We start from the raw sequence: 15963 nt of genomic DNA, 5'->3' as shown, positions 1-15963 counted from the left end.
GTCAATGAATAAACGAATATCGTTTGTGATTTACGGTGGGACTGTTCTCATACTGTGACAAGGTTTACTGCATGGAGCAAATTCTGATAGAAATTCCTAAAATTCATATGTAAGTACACTGAGCAGTACCCAGCTTCAAATTGTTAACACACGGAAACAAAAGCCCCATGAAAATGTCATGACCTTGTTCTCTGTGACATCCATTTTAAGTAAGTTGTCCATGTTCATTCATCCTTAAGACCATGAAAACGTTTCTCTCATTCACCTTGAGCACGACCACAGAAAACAGTTTGTTGCACTGCAGGTGAATTTGTGTAATTTTCTATTTGATTTTAACAGAACAAACAGAAGAGTGTGATTAATAGCACCAACTTATAATAATTGCCCAGAAAAAGGGAGCATAGCATACATGTCCGGTTATTTACCTGGGATTTTTCACCTCGTAAATTTCAGCTAGTTTTACTTACAAAAACTTTATTGGGCAAAAATGCTGATATTTTGGTGCTTATCGCACAGATTGTTATTACTCTAAGTGCTTCTGTTATCAAAATTGATTGGGTTCAAATCAATATATCTACTTTTCCTTCTATTCCTAATCCCTACTACCCCACTCCTTGTTGCTCTTTAGGTCTCGCCTAGCGAATGAAGCGCATGCGCTGTTCGCTTGGCGAGCCTTTATTGTTGTGGCTTTAGTGAGCGAAGGGAGACAAAACATGTGCGCACACGGACAAGCAAAGTGCGCGCGCATGGCGTCTCCTCTGCCTCATGCGCTCCCACCGCGCGCTTGTTTTTTCTTCTTTGGACAGCGCTACCTACCCGCCGCATGTCATTGGTCGCTTGTAGCTGATTTACTCACTCAAGGGCAACTTTGAGGAAATGACAGTGAATATACTCGAAGAAAAATCGTCTGTTTTCAAGATTGGGATACACCTTTCGAGTCAAGATTCCTTCAGAGTAACCCTGCCACGCAATCCTCTCACAAGCTGGAAAGAGAAACTGGCGGACAAAATGTACAACAAGGTGGAAGTTCAAATGCCTTCTCCAGCTGATAACAAGCTCATTAGGTTCTCTATTTTTATTTATTTGCGATTCAATCTCTTGGTTTTTGTCGGCATTTTGTGTGCGCTCGTATATGGCAATCGTTAACATGTAGTTCAAAATACCACCATTAGGACACACTCATTGTTTGTTGGCTAAGCCTTCTTCCCCCATCAAACTCTTTACAAAAAAATAAGTATGATTGTCTGGCACGGAGGGTCAGGGAGCAATGGAGGCCGGTGGTACCAGTGTATTTAATACTCTTTTGTGAACGAAGCCGAAAGTGCATCTGCTGACTTTGTAATTTTTATTGATTACTTGAACGATATGAGATGGTATCAGGCTAGGCTTTGAAAATCTAATGTATTGTTTAGTAAAGGATTATTTGGTGAAGTGGCTAGCTTTATTACATCATGACTTAAATAAAGGCATTATTTCAGTGGATGTGTTTGCTGAGGGACATTGCTTGTGTTTTATTCATTTGGGCGCACAGATCCCCATTACTTCTTTTGGGGTGGCTTTTCAGCTCGGATGCATTTTTTTCAAATTTGGTGTCTTTAATTCAGTATTGTTCTTATGGGAATCGTATATGTAAGTTAATTATTTCTGAGAAGTTGGTATGTGGAATACAAAATTATGTGGACTATAACTTGATTAGCGTTGTGATATTGAGCTTTCAAAAGCATAGCCTACTAGCGAGTGTAGAGCCTAGTTGTTTGTGATGGTGTCATGTTGTTTTTTCGAATGTTTCTTGCTGTATAGTGCAATATAAATTGATATTGATTTGCTGTTGAGGTTACATTCTTAGGTAGCTGCTTGGAGCGTTGTTAGATACTGTTGGCACTGATTTAGATTGAATAAAGTTAAAGGTCGGTTATCGTTCAGCCAAAACAAAACCAACATTCTGTAGTTATATATCCTGCAATGCAGCCCCTAACTTTTCCCTTCATTACCAAATTTTGCTTCTTGTAAATCTTTGTTTTGACAGACCAGTGTGCATTATGTGTTAGGCACTGTAACGGGCAAATTTCAGGGCTTTTTTGACTGTTTGCTGAACCATAACTGAAGGTTAATTACGTATTTTTAGTGAATTTCATGGGCTTTTTGTTTATGATATACTAATTTCACTTGTGTATCCAGTCTGCGGGCTTTGATCAGGACCCCTGCTCAATCCTCTTCAGTAGCACACAGCAGGGGTTGGTGGTAGGGTCTGCTTAGCCTTACACTGAGCATAATTTGCTAGCGACCAAATATAATGTATATTGATGTAACACCTCTAAAATAAAATGCATACTGTTTTAAACTTTTAGGGTCGTTATAGTTTTTTGCCCTTCTTCCCAATGGGTCTGCTTAATGCTTGACATAACAAGTGGAATACCAATTGTGCTAAACGCCTGTCGAATTTTGCATTAATTGATCAAACTGTGCCAATGTTATTATCAAATCAAATCTTTTTTGCCCCCTCTTCCCCTATAACTTATCAATTGGATTCGTATAAACCCTGAAATACTTGCAATGGGTGTTCATTTGTATCCGGATTTATGATGGCGATTCATTAAAACGTATCAAAGTTACAAACAAGAGAAGTTTCTTGACCTATTCATGTTTTACTTTGTGCTTTAATGGATAGGCACAACACAAACTTACCAATAAAAGGGTAATTCTCCTAAGCCTGCAACACATTTTGTGCAGATTCCTCACACTGTGCCAAACTTATTAGCAAATAAGAGTAGTTCTTAACTAATTTTCATAAATATTCATCAAACGTTGCCAAAGCTATCAACAAATGGCTTTCAAATAATAATGTTAACTGTTTGAAGCCAACCTGGCACTTTTTAAACAGATTTAGACCAAACCAGAAAAAGCACATTTTCTGTTTAAAGTTCTACTTTCATGCTACATTTGGTGTGAATCTGTTCAGTGGTTTTGGCTGTAGATGTGAGAAAATTCTCAAAGGATGCCAAAATGGAAAAACACGCTCTTAACTTTTCTTTCTCTACACGGAACTACACTAAATGTGGAATGCCTAATCTCAGTTGACATTGCTAATCGAATGTAAAATTTGTTGCCATTCTATCAACGAGGGCTGGGGTTAAAGGCAAATCAAACAAGTATTTGCAATGCAATAGGTCTCGAATTTGTGAGAGTTTAAGCTTTTGGCATTGCAAATAACAATGCCTTTTATTTATTGGTTTTAAAAATAAAGGCATAAATAAAAGATATTGTCATTTACAATGCCAATTGCTCAAACTCTTGTAAGTGCCAGACCTATTGGATTGCGAATGCTTGTTTTGGTTTCTTACGGTTCCCATATGGCTTTTCGTAATTTCATATTTGTGTTTTGTAGAACATTAAGAAATATTAGAGCATTGGAATGCGGAGCACTTCATTGCAGACAATGGAGTGCTCCGTGCTTCTACGGGCAGGTAAAGGGCCGCCAGCAACATTCCAATGTTGTTTAAACAAAGGCCTCTCGGAGCCAGAGGGGATTTCAATCCCCTGGGCTCCGAAAGGCCTTTGTTTCATTTGTTAGAACATTCTGCCCTTTAGTGGCAGAATGTTCTAATGGTCTTATAGCCCTTACCGGCTATTAAAGTCTTGCTCCCTTGTTAAAGGCCCTTGCCTTCGGATATGGCATTTAATGCTGGAGCGAGCCTTTGATAGCAGTAAAGCCCGCTACCGCGCGCTATAAGGATTTACTATTACATTTTGTCGATGGGGTGTCCATTACAAATTCTGTCCTCAGGAAGATTAGGTCTGGGCGGAATGTTTTATTCTGTCCATAGAATAGCCAACGCGTGGCTGAATTTTTTCTTGTATGGCACCAGAAATGCAAGGGAGATCTGGCATCCAGTAGAGCCATTTTCTAACGTGGGCAGTCATGGTGATAGGGATGCTTCTCAAGTAGATGTGCTGCCACTTGAGTAGATTTTCTACTCGAGAGGAAGCAAAATCTACTCGAAAGGCTGCATGCCCTTGCACACCACATGGTGCAGTTTTAGCTCACTATTTTTAGTACGCTACTAGCGCTAAATTGCAGCACAAGCAAAGCGGCATGCATGTTTTGCCCATTGGTGGGACTCCTGGAACCTAGTGGAGATTTTATGTAATTCAGCAGAATTCCGCAGAGTGAAGCTCTGCAAGTTCCATTCATCCCTAATGAAGACCACTTAAACCATTCACAGTGGGAAGAAATGTACATAGCCTTACTGACCATTATTAGAATAGCTATGGCTCTGAACTTCTCAACAAAAATATATGACTTATTTTGCTGGATATCTAGCAGTGCATTTTGGATAAATTCCATAGATTGATAGTCTCTAGTTTTCTACTTTGCATATAAAAAATTGCAATACTTTGCCCCTGTGGTGGCTCCTCCACTAAGGCGGAGGAGCATCACACCACTACTTTTAAGCAGTGTCAATAAAGGTATTATCATTTTATTTTTTCCTTCTTGCAGCAGCTTTGCGGGGCGGGGTGCTCTGCTAACAGGGGGGAAGTGGTTTGCACTCCCAAAAGTGCCTATGAATGTTTGGCCCACCCTCTGGGACCGGCCAGACATTCAGTCACACTCTGCATGTTCGTCATGCAGGCTGCACTACAGCCTGCATGGAGAACAGGCCTGGCCTCCTATTCTCTGGCAGAGCGCCGACCCACGGCGTTCAGACCAATCACAATGCTGCATTGCATCAGGAGACTGGGAGCTGGGTGCATCCTGCTTCCTGCCCTGGAAGTGGGATAGAGGGCCGAGAAGAGGCCCGGCCACTGCCTTCAACTACCAGCTGCCACTGCTTTGCCCTCAATATTTTACTGACTACACTTCTATATTCTTTTTTTTTTCCTTTTGTTTTCTCATATGAATCAAGCTATGGGTTTTAAATTGAGATGGCTATGTCCATAATAATGCATATACAAGTTCTTAATGGTAAATAGTGACTAAAAGGGAACATCTATTTTATATATCATGCCTACCAAGGTCACCAAAGGAATGTGGGGGGAATGTGGGGTTGTTTAGTTTAATTTTTAAAATAGATTCCCATTTTCCACAGGTTCCCATCAATTAAATTGTTATTACATATTAGGTATACATGTTTGACACTCTCTGCTCCAGAATCTGGCTGCTTATGAACACTTTTGTTATATGTTTGGCCTGCAGGCCAATCAATAATACCGTTATTCTTTTTGTCATTGCCAAATGATATCATTCAGGACATTAAGCAAATTACAGACTCCCTTCAGTATTAATTATTTGAATATGCTGTATGTAATTCAATGGGCTATGAACCTCCATAAACCAAATTGCATTTAATTATTAGGAAAAAAGTTTTCAGAATTATAAGCATTAGCAATAACATATAAAACAAGATTATATGTAAAATGTTCATCATCCTCTACAGTGCCCTTAAAGCCTACTGGAGCAAAGTCATGGAGGAAAATTGAAAATATGCACCCCCTTTAAATACTAGAGATGAATCCATGGCAAACATCTTTACACCAGATTATTCATTAAAACTTTAAGCAATAAAACATGGAGGCATACACCTGAAAGACCATACCCCAACACTCTGTAACACCATACGCCTGCTCTAGAGAGCAGAAACACATAATCTGCATTACAGCCAGAACAAAGACTAGAACCAGAAAAAAGTAGATGGACGAATCATTAGTCTGACATGGAGGAATATGGAATATAAAGTATGCCTCTTAGTAGATAAATATATAATCACATACATTAATTCTAATATAATTGACCCCGTTGGTCAGTCAAAGACATCAAATAACAGTACACCACAAGACATTTTGAAGTGTGGTAAACTACTTTTAATAAATCATTCTGTGCATCTCTAGTACATTTTATGTGATGAATAAGGCCTAGTACTTTATTATTTTTTACTAACTGACACCCAGGACCTTGTTTTCTTTATTTCATTAGGTATATCTTTCAAATGACCATTCTTGTAACAATTGTTATAAGTTCTTAATGTATGCTATCACAATCAGTGTCATGTAAGAAACTGAATTATTATTTGAGGTAGTTGACTACCCTCCTCAAAGAATAATCACAACCCTTGTCAGAGTGAACCCTCCAAGTCACTAGCTTAACCTGAGTTCAACTCCCTGATACCTACGGCATAGATCAGACAGACTTATCTTGGAGCAAATTGTAAAGTAATAATGCAATGTAAAATAAATAAATATGACACCAAAATGGGAAAATCCAATAACCGGAGATAGCATTTTTAAATGTTTTAAGTAGAAATGGCACCAAAGAGCACAAAGCAGGCTATGACCATGGTAGACTGGTATCTGGCAGCAATTCAAACCTAAGCACGATGGAGTGCAGGTCAGATGCACCAATCAGTTTCATCCTGAGCAGAGATTCTACCTTCTGACATAGTCCTTTAAGTCCTAATCCACCACAGGAGTACACTTCTAAAGCCCCCCACAGGGAAGGGAAATTGGAGACTCAAACTATATCAGGCAGAGGTAAACACCACAGTCCCATCCAGGTCCAGTTTTCACCGATCAGATGGGTACTTCCAGGAAAAGGGCTTTAGTAGCATGAACAGGAGGACCTCCTTATGACCCTTAGAGTCCATTTCTCTGTCCTGGGTACAAAAGGGAGCAGGTCCAGTCCTTCAGGGCTCCTCTCAAGCCACAGACAGCAGGTTCAGTCCTTTTCTGATATTCTGCAGGTCCAGGATGTGTTCTGAAGTGGGTACCACATTTACACCAGTGGATAGGAATGACTCCTAGGCACGCCTTAACAAATGGGGTAAAAGTTCTAAGCCCAATCCTACCCACCATGGGCATTTTCTAGATAGCAAAAGTCTTATGTCACTCCAAACTTGGGTTCTGAGGGATAGAGGTGTGAAGTATTTAAAACAGCCACTGTATCTACAACAAACTCAGAGGCAGACGTCTGGTAGGACGAAAAGGCAGTACTTCAGCAACCAGACAGTGGATGCAGAGGATTTGTCTTGGCATCCTGTTGTCTCCCCTTTCAAGTGTGCTCCAGGTGTTATGTGTGAACGCAGCTGACCTGTCAAGCAGGATGTGACACCTAAGGATGATTTGACACTGTAGTGTAAAAAAGGACACCCACAGCCTTCATATTCTGAGAGGTTCAGAGGACTCATCTGTGCCAATTTAGGTCAGCCTATTGTTTTCTCCTGAGAGGCATTTCATATGTATTCAAGGCTAATTATTGGCTGCGAGAAGCTGGAGAGCAAATGCAAATTAGTCCTCCAGGAACTTCAGTCAGGGAAAAGACAACTTTCTAAAGGTTACTTTTCCTTAATATTTATTTATTTAATCAATTTGCACAATTAAATTGGAATTAAAAATTATTATTCAAATAGTTGCTTAATTCTTTCTCTAGTTGGTTCCGTTCATGAGATACAGTTTTAGGATTTTAATCTGTACGGTTTTCTACATAGAATAGCTAGGCCTGACATACTGAAAATAGCTTTAAGGTGCTGGTCACTATAAGGACAAGGCAAGATTACATTTGTACATGTCCTACTTTTAAATACCATGCAGCCTGCCTTGTGGACTACAAGGCCCACATGGGGTCACCTATTAATATTTAAAAGGGAGGCTTTTATGTATGAAAATGGTTTATTTTGACAAGTGGAATTGCAGTTTGTAGACTTCTACAATCAAGCTACAGTTATAGGTCTGAAGCAATGCTTGCAAGGCCACCTGCCACTGTAATGGATGGCTCAATAGTTACTGAAGTCTACTATTGCCATTTACCTTCCAGGCCCTGGGTAGCAAATTACATGTAGCAGTTTTCAGTATGTCAATTCAACCATGTTTAAAGGGGGAGTACAAACACTTTCCTACTGGTTAGCAGAGGTAAAGTGCATTGAGTTGCAAAGCCAGCAAAAATGTTATGTCCACCAAAACATATAAATATTGGCTCCTGCATATGGCAAAAAATCTGGGAATTTCCTTCATGCAATTAAACTCCAGAGAGGGATCCTATCATGTGACCATGGTCTCTTAAGCGGCTGTTCCTTATTCGTATAGCCAATTGCTGCATAGTATTCTGAATTGCAAATGTCAGTGCTTTAAAAATAAGAATCTCCATTGTTATGCAGGAGTCAATTCATATAATTTGCTCCGCTAGAACAAATGACTGCCCCGCATATTGAAATTTAACTTTTCACAGGAATGTTTTCCATCCAGACTAACATATGCAATTTCTTTATTTTTTACAATGAGCAGTAATGTAATTTATACTTCTAGTTGCAGTTTCTCCATTGGAGCTGTGGGGCTGCACCCCTCTGAGATTCCTTCAGGTTCCGATGGTAATATTAAATACATCGATTTATTTAGAGATAAGATCATATCTCTAAACAAATCGATATATTAAGTCTGGGCTGTGTGTCTCTGTCTGGCTGCCTGCCCCGCCTCACTCTGAAGCAGGAGACGGAAGCCAGGCAGCAGCCGAGGGCCGTGGAGGGTGTTACGGTGGGGCAGGGAGGCGGGGAGGTGGAGGGGCAGGGTGGAGAGGGCTAGAAACCGGCACATGGATAATTACAGGTAAGTAAACAATTTAATTAATAAAATGAATTTCGTAGCGCGCACTGCATCGATGCAGTGCGCGCTAGGAAATTCGTTTTATTAATTAAATTGTTTACTTACCTGTAATTATCCATGTGCCGGTTTTTAGCCCTCTCCACCCTGCCCCTCCCCCTCCCCGCCTCCCTGCCCCACCGTAACACCCTCCACGGCCCGCGGCTGCCAGGCAGTACATTGGTAATAAACTGTGACGCACAACGCAGGGCGTGCTGCGCTGAAGCCCATTATAATTAATCATTGCAATTGAAGTCTATGGCAGTGTTCTCTTCAGGCCAGTGACGCTGTCCCCGTCATGGTTTGGGGCATTGGAGTATCCCTCCCTGCGTGAGACCAGCCATCCGATCCTTAGTCCACAAGCATAGATCCTCCTCCCACCCTTTTCAATTCATCACGAGTAGGCCTGTATGCAAAAACTTGTTTTGGTGCCTTCTCCTCGGAAATGACCAGTGGAACGGACACCTTCGCATCCCGGAGACACGACCCCGTCGGCAGCCAGTATTTGTAAGTCTCAGCATCATACTTTCTTGTTAAAGTAGCACTTGAATGGAAACCATAACTTTTTCTGTCTGTCGTCATGTGCATTGTGAAATACATTATTAAAGGAAAAACACTTTTCAAATGCAAAAAATCTGTGAGCACGTGCAGAGGGAGGGCCTGTGGAGTAAGTCAGGATATCAGATGTGAAACCACTTTGTGTGCTGTACCACCTACTCACCTCAATTAACACCGTGCATTAAGGCCCTGGGAGGTGTTGGGGCATGGGTGTGTTAGAATCCGCCGCTTTAAGTTAGTTGTACTGGTACAAAACCGCAGGCATGTGTCCATTATAATACACGGTGATATTTAAAGTGAACAGCACATTATACATCCTGCCAAAAAGGACCCTAACATGTATGTTCATTAGAGGCTTAGCAAGTTGGTGGCCCCCTTTCAAACGGGCTTAAGCGTGTGGGGCACAAAAGATTAATTTAAGAGGTTATCTCGAAGAAACTGTGGAGAGACAGACTCGAGCGATGGTGGAAAAAAATGAAGCGTTTTTCATAAATACTAAATAATGACTACAGTAACGAAAATATTAACATCGGCGTTTTCCCCATTGCCATCCTAATGGAGCAAGAAACCGGGAAAAGAGGGTACTGGGTTAAGGTGGCCAATATAATCAATAAGCCTTATTGATTCACCTTATTGAATAAGGTGAATGTTCTAGCTGGTGTCCATCACACATTTACAGCTACATTGGGTTCTGAACAGCAAATTAATTGAAAGGTAATACTAATATGTGCAGTATCAAGGGGTAGCTGCTGTTCTGCCAGTTAAGGCAGGGTTTAGCATTACATCCCCAGCTGCCCCTTTTGAACAGGAGAGCAAAGTTCAAGTCACGGGGTTAGCTCAAAAACCCAGAGAGTGGGCAAGTCAATTAATGACGCTGTGCATACAAAATAAATCAGACCTCTTTCAATGGAACATGTTCGTTTAAAGTGCTCCAATACCTCCAGATCATGAAGGCGCAGTTTAAAACTGTAAATATATGTATATATGTGCATGCAGATATGGTAGGTTAAAGTAGGTGGGTAGCCCTGGGAATTTTCTGTTCCTGACCACAGAATTTCTCATGACGAGACATGTGCAATGTGCAGTTTGTAGAGAGACGTCACTGCAGAACTGCTCTGACAAGGCCAAAGAAAGCCATTGCCAAGTGTCTTTTGCCCACATGCATCAAGGTAAATTGCATTCGCAAACGGTGCGAATCGCATTTTTCGGCCGTTTGCGAATGCAATTTCCTGATTTGGGATGCACCAACTTTTTTCAGTATTCTCAATTTAAGAAATCGCACATTGCGATTTCTTAAATTGCAAATTCATTTAAGGAATCTCAATTTGAGATTCCTTAAATGCAATTCATCATACTTTTAGAAATTGCGAATTCGCAAATTAGAAATGCAAATTACCATGAAGTTGACCTTCATGGTAATTTGTGAAAATCTAGAAAAATGCTTTTAAATGCAATTTTTCTTTGTTACATGTTACACACACACATGCCCTCTGGGCATGTGTGTGTGTAAGATGTATCCAAAAGCAAATTTCAGGGGTGCAACAGGGTGTCATTTGGACACCCCTGCACCCTTGAAATTGCATTCACAATTTGCGAATTCACAATGATGAATTGCAAATTGAGAATGCCCTCCCATTCATTCTTATGGGCCTCTAGGCCCATAGGAATGAATGGGTAGAAATTCCTTAATTGCGATTCTCAATGAGAGAATCGCAATTAAGGAATTTTAAGAAATCGCAATTTTATTGCGAATTTCTTAATCAATTGCATTTTGAAATTCCTTAATTGCGATTCCTTAATTTTCGCAATTAAGGAATCGCAAAATGGAACAATGATGCATGTGGGGGTTTGTTGCTTGTTTTCCTGTTCACAGAGGTTGTGATATGGTTAGGTTCGATGGAGTGCAAACAGGACAAGGCAAAGAGAGTGGGGATATTACTTGCGTTGTCTGCTTTTAAAATAAGCTGTCCGTATTTATGTTAAACGAGTGATCAGTTCTTTCTAAACAAAAAGAGGCGTCTTCAAGTTGTCCTGCATGAAACCAAGTTAATGATGCAGAGAAAAAAATCCAAACATGACAATTAAAAACCTTAGTTGTGGCACTGTACAGTTGCACAGTAGAGTAACTGTTGAACATATTTAATGCACTGAGGTACGAGGCAGCCTTTAATGCATTTAAATAATATAATAATTCAAGACTACAGGTTTAAAATTATTTTATCAACCTTGTGATCTCACAAAATTCTTTACTAAAATTAGCTTTAGAATGCCTCATTTGCAAAATATTTCTCACTGGGAGAAACCCACTTAATTCCCTCACTATAGTCGATCTTGCTCACTTCACTTGTTACATAAAGCTCATCCCTGACTTTTACGTCTTACTATTTTGAAAAGTCACCAGCCGCCACTGCCATTGGCCGCTCCTCTGCTAAGGCGGAGTAGCGTTGCCCACTGGTAATTCACAGTGCAAAAAAAAGGAAAACTAAAATGATGATACCTCTACCTTATTATCATTTTATTTTTCCTGCTAAATGCACACTTTGCATGTTCTCCATGCAGGCTGCATTATAGCCTGCATGGAGAACATGCCCAGCCTCCCATTCTGTGGCTGAGTGCTGATCCACGGCACTCAGACCAATCACAGCACTGCATTGCAGCTTTATTGCATTGCAGCTTTATGATTGGCTATTGCGACGCTCGGAGCCTGGTACTTCCTGCTTCCTATGCAGAGAAGAAGCCAGGAAGAAGACGCAGGAGAGGCAGTGGCGGCCGGTCAGCAGGCTGGTCGGCAGGTAAGCGTTTTTTTTAAAACCCCTCCTCCTGACTCTCTTGCGCCCTCCCCACCTCACTGTTTCTTACCGGAAGCACCCTCTACTGCAGCTTACCACAACGATTGAGCGAAAATGCACCAAACATACTCAGACTACATATGGAAGCTTTCACTACATGCTTCTAAAATATGCTGCATTACCGTTCAACTTTTTTTCTAATTTATTTTGTGTACAAAACTTTCCTTTGGAATTCTCATGTTAAACCGAAATAAAACATCTTGTTTCCAACTCGCTCCCCTTATCATTACCCACCCCCAGTTTACAGATAATCATCAATTTCAGATGAAAGTCTGAATTATTTATGGTGTTTACCAATACGTATTGATAAGGGTAGGGGAGAGAGTCAATGTTATGAAAGTGCCAAATAATGGCTTTCCTATAAAATGTTGCGTAAACCGTAACCATAGAGACCCAAAGGATGGTGTTGATTGAGTGGTTATTTTATTTATTTATGAAGGTGAGCTTGTTTTAATCCCCACTCCTCCACTGTGATACAATACTAAATTCACATTATCTTGTCTTTCAAAATTCTTATTGCGTAGAAATGAGATAGAGGTTTGTCTTAAATACTACAAAATAAAAGCATAAAAAATATATTATTCCAAAAATTTCTTCACTTATTATTTCGTGATGAAAATAAATGTTAAATGGTATCAAGTGGACAAGTGGCCTAATAAGGGTGATGATTTTATTTCGTTCTTTCTTATATACAAAAAAGAAAATATACAAATAACGTTTGTTGGGTTTATTTTGGTATCTGCGTGTCTTTCTACAGGCCCAATCAGTTATTTTTTCTGTGTGTCATGTCCATTGCATCTGTTTTTCCTTTATGACCGCCAAAGAGGATTGTAAATGATGCAGCTGCTTTGACATCCAATTATTTGCATGTACTCTGCAGTAATCGAAATACCCTAGCCAGGGTACAGGATTTTTGAAGGCAATAAAATGGTTAGACCCAATGTGGCCAAAATGCAGTTTTATATGTGTCTTAAAGTGAACACTGTGAATCGGTGAGTGTGAATGATTAGAAATTAAATATTTATTATCCAGGCATGTTTATTTAATATTGGCAGTTTGAAATAGTAAATATTTTCATGCTGATTTCAGCACACCAAGTGAAAATATATTGCTAAGTGACAGCCGTGCAAATTAAAATGTGACAGGGTAATCATTTCGCTCCTATTCCCCTGCTCTTCTGATAGAATATTCTAACCTTGCACTGGGTGCTCATATCTCTGCCGCGGGCAGTGTCTGGGAATGCTAGATTCAGGTTCCAAATATGTTTCCGTTTTTCTTATTGACTGACATTTCCCAACTGCACACACATCCCCAGCGTGTAATGGAAGAGTCAATGTTGTAGATGGACCCGTTTTAAGGGAATTCTCCCTGGTGCTATTCTTTGCAGAGGAACTAGGAAAACTACAGGAAAACATTTTGTCATCATTTGTGGCTTCATCATTTTGATGGTCCTTCAATTCGAACTCATTTCTGTTCAAATATGCTACTAGAAGATCTAGAACGCAGGTACAATTAAACTCTCTTTAATAAGCACGTCTCATAACAAGTAACCCCCAGATTCATCAAGAACACATTTTGCTATTCCTTAATAGCGAAAAATACCGATTCGCTATTAAGGAATAGCAAAATGCTATTCATCAAGAAATCACAGCAAAAATAGCGATTTCCAATAATTCCTTAATTGCGACTCGCAAATTGCGAGTCGCAATTAAGGAATATCTCCGCATTGAATGGGAAGACAATCTCAATTTGCTAATCGCAATTAGCGATTCGCAAATTGAGATTGTGATTTCAAGGGTGCAGGGGTGTTCTAAGGACACCCTGTTGCACCCCTGAAATTGATGTGTGCACATATGTTGTGCACACACATGCCCTTAGGCATGTGTGTTGCGCACACACATGCCCTTAGGGCATGTGTGTGCGCAACATGAATCTTTGAAAAATGCACTTTAGTGCATTTTTCAAAGTTTTTGCTATTTACCAATTAGTTAGACTTCGCGGTAAATAGCGGCCCCAGATTGCGAATTCGCAATTTTAAAATGGGTCATGAATTGCATTTAAGGAATCTCAAATTGAGATTCCTTAAATGCAATTAATCGCAATTTAGCGATTTCTAGATTTGCGATTTTTGCATTTGGGATGATGAATCCCAAATGCAAAAATAGCGCTTGTAAAGGGCCAGATTCTCAGAATAGCGCTCGTAAAGGGCCAGATTCTCAGAATCTGGCTGTAAGTCTTTTAAATAGTACTATTTTCTATTAGTGCTGTATTTTATTAAACAAATACCCATTAAAAATGAAAGTAATGTCTGATCAAGGATCAACATTAAGGTATGTACAGGCAAAAGTATTACAAAGAAGATGCAACATACTGCGTTATGTTTAATGTGCATATTATAGGCTTATAGCCCGCTGCTGAGGGCTCTACTGGTTGTTAAAGGCCATGGACCCGAGTTATAGGCCTGAGTCACAGGCAAGGGACTATAACAAGGGAGAGGGCTTTTAACAACTGATGTAGTTTGGGCAAAAGGGCTATAAAGCTATTAGAACAATACACCCACTGAAGGTAGACTGTTTTAGATTAAAAAGGGAAGAACGGAAACATAAACATTGGAATGGTGGAGAAGAAGCCATTATAAGCCCTGAGTCACTCCATTGTCTTCAATGGAGCTCCCAACATTTCAATGTTCTAATTATCTTTGCTATTTTATCCAGAAACATTTTATAGAACTTTCAGGCTAAAAACTAAATTATTCCAAAATGTAACTAAACTTTAAAAGAGCAGAAAAAACTTGGAACTAAAAGACGTCTCTTAATGGCAAACACCAAAGCAAGGGCATCTGGTTGGCTACCAGGCCCGGACTGGGCCTGGACGTTGCGGGCACCGGGCAATCCCCCGGTGCGCCGCAAGGGTGCGGGCCAGTTTTCGGCCCCTGGGGGCCGTTTTTGCTACAGGACCGTTTTGCAGCGTTGCTGCAAAAACGGCCCTGTAACAAAATCTGCCGAAAACCGGCCCTGGCAAAGAGCGCGGTCGCACCCCCAAACCCCCCCAGGGGGTGGGGGGGGGGGCCGGCCGAGCACTTTGCCAGGGCCGGTTTTGGTTCCCAGTCCGGCCCTGTTGGCTACAGTGTGAGTCTGAGTCAAGCAGCGGAGCTTTAGTGGCCAATAGTTGATGACAAGGTTTAATGTGACAGGCTGTCAAAAATGCATTCTAGTTGTTGCATAGTGAACTGATGAGTGCATTGAAAGTCATTTTGAAGACTACAGATAAAAGATGTAGGTAATAATCACTTCAGATATAGGTAAAGTTACTATTAAATATATGTTTCATTCCATTTCAATTACGGAGCAGGATTTAAAAAAACAAAGATGATCTAAGAGAAGTATTTTATTTGTTCCTTGTGTTCTTTGTTCACAAACTAGATAATATTGGCCTTTGCTGCATTTATTTATTTGATAGACACCTAAAGCCTGCATTCAGAATATCATGTGTGAGCAAAGATGCATTCAGCATGCAGAAATATATGTGGTACAAAGCGCAGTGGTCCTGTTGTCACCACTGTGCTTTGTACCACTTCCTACCCAGGTCCCACAAGTTACTGGGTCACCCCATTGATGTGTAATGATGCAGAAATATATGTGTCATTATCACAGGAATGACACGCGTGCTTTGATATAACAGTAGAATTTAAAGCTGAGTCCCATATTTGAAAAAGAGCTGCAACACTGGATGGTGGGATATGAACTAATGATGGACGTGTAAATGCCAAGAGGAGTGTCTAAGACCCATATTTTTAACAAGACATGGAAAGGAAAGAGAGGCCACAAATTTCTATAAAGAGGAGGGAGATATATATGAAGACCCCTTAAAAGTTGTATGGGGAAAAGAAGATTTTCATGTTGTTTATTTGAAGAACAGAAAGGTAGATTAGACC

Source organism: Lissotriton helveticus, chromosome 1_2, assembly GCF_964261635.1.
Source record: "Lissotriton helveticus chromosome 1_2, aLisHel1.1, whole genome shotgun sequence".
Taxonomy (NCBI): Eukaryota; Metazoa; Chordata; class Amphibia; order Caudata; family Salamandridae; genus Lissotriton; species Lissotriton helveticus.
This window is presented reverse-complemented; position numbering follows the sequence as displayed.